Source organism: Oratosquilla oratoria, chromosome 20 (assembly GCF_046742065.1).
Source record: "Oratosquilla oratoria isolate Oo_2021 chromosome 20, ASM4674206v1, whole genome shotgun sequence".
NCBI classification, from domain to species: Eukaryota; Metazoa; Arthropoda; class Malacostraca; order Stomatopoda; family Squillidae; genus Oratosquilla; species Oratosquilla oratoria.
In genome coordinates, this window is record NC_134796.1 from 28945088 (window position 1) to 28951087 (window position 6000).

The 6000-nt window shown below is 42.4% G+C and overlaps 1 protein-coding gene across 1 annotated transcript in view; it reads left to right on the plus strand.

Annotated features, from left to right (window-relative positions):
* LOC143036429 (uncharacterized) overlaps positions 1 to 6000 on the plus strand; it is a 308153-nt gene that overhangs the window by 210262 nt on the left and 91891 nt on the right. The gene's annotated exons all lie outside the window — the stretch shown is intronic.

Below are 6000 nucleotides of genomic sequence, written 5' to 3' on the forward strand. Positions count from 1 at the left end.
TGTATGTATATATATATATATATATATTTTTTTTTTGCATCCGACCTAGATATGGATCAAAAGGTCTCCTGTCGGCATGCTCCGCCTTTGTAATCCTTTGTAATATACACACGCACATATGTATATATATATATATATATATATATATATATATATAATATATATATATATATATATATATATATATATATATATTATATGTATGTATATATAATGTAACCTGGTACAACCTGCCGCATGGGTAGATGGAACCCAGCCCAGTAAGGCAACTCATCTAGGAGGAGGAAAACTCTGATCCCAAACCTTCACTGCCTTGTGGATTACCAACCAAAGGAAGTGCTTCGGGAGTTAACCCTGAGGAAAAACCCGGAGATGGAGTCCCTAAGGCGGTTCGATGCTGACCTCAGTAACGTTACGGCAACTCCTGCGACACTGTTGATGCTCAAAACGTACCAGTTCTTGCTGTTCCTTTGGAGCCATCTTCAGTGAGAAGAGGGGGGGGGGATCTGCTGCATGGGCAACTGCTTATCCTCCATTATCTTCTGCCCTGGGTTGCACCCTGGAAAGGTCACTCCAGATTCGCCTCACAGCGTTGAACTAACACGGGATGCAGGAGATACCGGTTATAAGTCACAATGTTCGATTGGCGTAGAATGTGGCGCCATGGGCTGCTTCCGACGGTGGGAGAGATCCTTGGATCTTATTGGACAGCTACCGCCCGCCTGTAGCTGGGCAGCCCCCAGCCAATAAGGTGTTGTCCCGCCACAGCCTACCTTCCTCATTGGGTGCTTGGGAATTAGGATCAAACCGACAAGCAGGCTGCCAAACCCGCACCAGGCAAGAACTAAAGAAACTCAAAGAACAGGTGCCCAGTCCTAAAACTGGGAAGCTGGAGCGTCCGAACGATGACAACCGGACTGTCCGAAGACCTTCAAGGCATCAGTGATGCGAGAAAAACAGCTGTCATCAGCAGCGAGCTGATGAGACTACAGGTAGACATAGCAGCTTTACAAGAGACTCGCTTGGCCGACAGCGGAACCCTCAAGGAGAAGGAATTCACTTTCTTCTGGCATGGGAAGAGTGCGGAGGATCGAAGAGAGTGTGGAGTTGGTCCGAAGGTCCTGTCACTCTTGTCAGCACCTACGCTCCCACTCTGACATCCACAGCAGAAGCAAAGGACGAGTTTTACATCAACATCAGCAACATCGTGAAGAACATACCCCCCAAGGAACATGTCATCATCCTGGGAGACTTCAACGATCGAGTGGGTGCTGACCATGACTCCTAGCCTTCCTATCTTGGGCATTTTGGAATCTGCAAGATGAACGACAACGGGCAGCGCCTGTTGGAGTTTTGCTCCTACAGCAGTCTCTGCGTGACCAACTCCTTCCAGACCAAGCCACAACACAGGGTGTCATGGTGTCACCTTCGCTCAAAGCACTGGCATCAGCTGGACATGATCCTGATCCGTCGTAACAATATCAAGCTTGTGCGGAATACCCGCACTTACCACAGCGCAGACTGCGACATCGACCACTCTCGTCTGCTGCAAGATCAGGTTACAACCTAAGAAGCTTCACAACTCCAAGCAGAGAGGCAAACCTGCATCAACACCATGGGTATGCATCTCCCTAAGAAAGTCGAAGAATTTGCCAAGTCCCTTCAAAAAGCTCTGTCTGTCGAACACCAGCACTGATCTGCAGCTGAGAAGTGGAACCACCTCCGCGATTCCATTCAGAAAACAGCCCTGGCAACCTTTGGGAAGAAAACCTCCACGAACAACGACTGGTTTGACGCTAAGTTCAGTGAGATGTCCCCTGCCATTGATGCAAAGCGTGCTGCCCTTACTGAACACAAGCGCTCTCCCAGCGAGAAAACCCTGCAAGCACTCAGAGTAGTAAGAAGCAAAGTGCAACACACTGCAAGGCGTTGTGTAAATGAATACTGGCAACAGCTCAGCGACTCCATTCAGTTTGCAGCAGTTTCGGGCAACATCAGAGGAATGTATGAAGGCATCAAAACAGCTCTAGGCCCAACAAAGAGCAAAACAGCCCCCCCTCATGACTACCAACGGGGGAGTGATCACCGACAAGAGCAAGCAGATGGACAGGTGGGTGGAGCACTACTCTGAGCTCTACTCCAGAGAGAACACCGTTGCCGCCTCAGCCCTGGATGCCATTGAGCCCCTGCCCATCATGGAGGAACTAGATGCTAAACCAACCATTGTCGAACTCTGCAAAGCAAGCGACAGCCTAGCAAGCGGCAAAGCATCTGGCAATGATGGTATTTCCCCCGATCTCATCAAGTGCTGTAAAAACACCCTACTGCAGCCCCTCCATGACGTCCTTTGCCAGTGTTGGAAAGAGGAAGCCGTGCCGCAAGACATGAGAGATGCCAAGATTGTCACCCTCTACAAGAATAATGGTGAAAGGGGTGATTGTAACAAATACAGAGGCATCTCGCTCTTGAACATTGTTGGGAAACTCTACGCCCTCGTCGTGCTTGTGCGTCTCCAGAAACTCGCTGGGCGCATCTATCCTGAGTCTTAGTGTGGCTTCCGAGCAGAACGCTCCACAGTGGACATGATATTCTCCCTTCGTCAACTTCAGGAGAAATGCAGAGAACAACACAAGCCTCTCTACATAGCCTTCATAGATCTGACTAAGGCCTTTGACCTGATCAGCAGGGAAGGGCTGTTCGACATCCTTCCAAAAATCGGTTGCCCTCCAAAACTCCACAGTCTCATCAGATCCTTTCACGATGACATGAAGGCAACGATCCAGTATGAGGGCAGCATGTCCCACCCCTTTGACATCGAGAGTGGAGTCAAGCAAGGATGTGTGCTGGCCCCAACCCTCAACGGCATCTTTTGAAACATCAACAGAAGGAGTGTACCTTTGCACAAGATCTGACCGTCGACTTTTCCACTTGGCTCGACTGAAAGCAAAAAACAAAGTGACTGAGATAAACATCAGAGACATGATTTTTGCTGATGATGCCGCTGTCACCTCGCACACTGAGCAAGAACTCCAGCGCCTCATGGACAGGTTCTCCCAGGCCAGCAAAGACTTCGGACTGACCATCAGCGTAAAAAAGACCAATGTGCCGAGTCAGGATGTGGACACTCCACCAGCTATCTGCCTTCGCCGCATCCTTGGCATCCGCTGGAGTGACAAGATTACCAATGCCCAGGTACTCGAGCGGGCAGGTCTTCCTACCATATTCACATTGCTCAGGCAGCGCAGACTTAGGTGGCTCGGCTATGTGCGAAGGATGGAATATGGACGCACCCCCAAAGATATCCTCTACGGTGAACTTGAATCCGGCAAGAGAAACGTTGGTCGACCCCAAATGCGCGACAAAGACGCCTGCAAGCGTGACATGAAATCCCTGGACATCAACACGGAGAACTGGGAAGAGGTAGCAGCCGACCGCAGCAAATGGCGCAGTGTTCTTCACAAGCAGCTGAAGTCTGGAGAGGAAAAAGTCCTGAACACAGCAAGTGAAAAGAGAGTCAGGAGGAAAGGCACACACCCCAGCAGCCACTCCAACAAGCCACACCTGCAGCAAATGCGGCCGAGACTGCCACTCCCGCATCGGACTCACCAGCCACAGCCGCCACTGTCGCTAGCAAAATCATGACTTTCTCCGGCGCAATATCCATAGTCGATACCGACTGACGAAGGCCTAATATATATATATATATATATATATATATATATATATATATATATATATATATATACATATATGTACATATATGTATTCATATATATATATATATATATATGTATTCATATATATATATATATATATATATGTATACATATATATATGTATATATATATATATATATATATATATATATATATATATATATCGGGAAATAAAATTGGAAATAAATTTGTCTGTATATTTCGATAACTTTCTGTAGTCCTATCCAGCATCTGCTAAAGTGGACAACAGACAGTGGTCGAAATATACGGATAATTTTATTTCTAATCTTATATTCCGACACTGTGAGAGAAGTCTTATTTTACTAATGTGCTACATTACTCTTTTCTGATATATATATTATATATATATATATATATATATACATATATATATATATATATATACATATGTATACATATGTATACATATATATACATCACTGGTGAGAAATGTAGTAACACATTTGTATATCATATCTAACACCATACGGACGAAAGAGTTGCGTAAGCGAAACTATATATTACTAATACTATTAATAAAAAAGTTGTTAATGTTCAACAGAGGTTGAGAGAAGATCACATCCCAGGTGTTTACTCCCTTCCATGTAAAGATTGCAACCTTTCATACATAGGCCAGACGGGTAGAGACTTAAGGACAAGATTGAATGAACATAAGAGGTTGATTAAGTATGGCCAAGAAAATTCAGCCGTGTTTCAATACGTAAATAAATTCAATCACCGGATGGACCTAGAGAAATCTGACCTTTCTTATAAATCAGGCTGTGGGTTCAGAAGGAAAAAGGTGGAATCCACATTAATTGAATATCTACCCACGATGAATATTTCCAAGGGTCAATGGACCCCAGACTTTACAAAGGTTTTACAAAGGCGGAGCATACCGACAGGAGACCTTTTGATCCATATCTAGGTCGGATGCGAAAAAAAAATCATATTAATAATAAGATAATAAATAAAAACTATAATAATGTAAATAACAAATAAAATACATAAATAAATGCATAGGTATAGTTAAATAATAAACAAACAGGTAAATAGTAAATAATAATAAATTGACATATAACTAATAACAAATGAAAATCAGACAGACAAAAGATAACAAAACAAAAACAAATAATATAAGATAAATTATAATCATTATAGCATCTTACTTAGGTATTTATCTAAATTATTCTTAAAGCTACGAACTGAACTACATTGCACTACCTGTGCAGGAAGTTTATTCCATTCATTAACTACACGGTTGGCAAAGTTGTTTCTACCCACTTCCAAATTGAATCTATTTCCGGACAGTTTGAGACCATTGTTTCTTGTCTGATTCTCATTCAATGTGAAAATCTTGTCACTTTTGATGTTGCCAATTCCCTTTAAAATCTTAAAGACCTGTATCAAGTCACCTCTGAGTCTACGCTTTTTTAGGGAAAACAGATTCATGTGTTTTAGTCGATTTTTGTATGATTTATTTTTGATATTTGGAATCAGTTTTGTGGCTCGCCGTTGTACTTTTTCCAGTCTGTCATTGTCTTTAATGAGATTCGGTGACCATACGGAAACAGCATATTCCAAATGTGGACGAACTAACGATTTATATAGCTTGTTAATGAGTGATGGACTTTTGAAATCAAAAGATCGCGAAATCAGTCCTAGAATCTTATTTGCTTTCTCAGAGGCTGAAATATACTGCTTGGATGATTTGAGGTCGTTACTGATAATTACGCCGAGATCTTTTTCACTATCCACTTTTGTTAACGAATTTCCAAATAACTTGTAAACGTACTTACTGTTATTTTTACCTATGTGCATTACCTTGCATTTACTTGTGTTAAATTTCATTTGCCACTTTTCAGACCATTGCTGTAATTTATCTAAATCTTCTTGAATATCTAATTGGTTTGAGTGATCATTTGCCACTCCGCACAGTTTTGTATCATCAGCAAATTTGGAAACAGTAGATTTTAGTCCATGGTCTATATCATTTATATATACTATGAATAGAAGTGGCCCAAGAACGGAACCCTTAGGAACTCCACTTGTAACATTTTTCCATCCTGAAGTTTTTCCATTTAAAACAACTCTCTGTTTTCGACCATTCAACCAATTACTAGTCCAACTTAATAGGCTACCACTTATTCCGTGTAAAGCTAATTTAGTAATTAGTCTTTCGTGTGGGACGGTATCAAAAGCTTTTGCAAAGTCTAGATATATTAAATCTATATTGTTTCTTTTGTCATAATTCGAGATAACTGTGTTGTAGAATTCGAGTAAG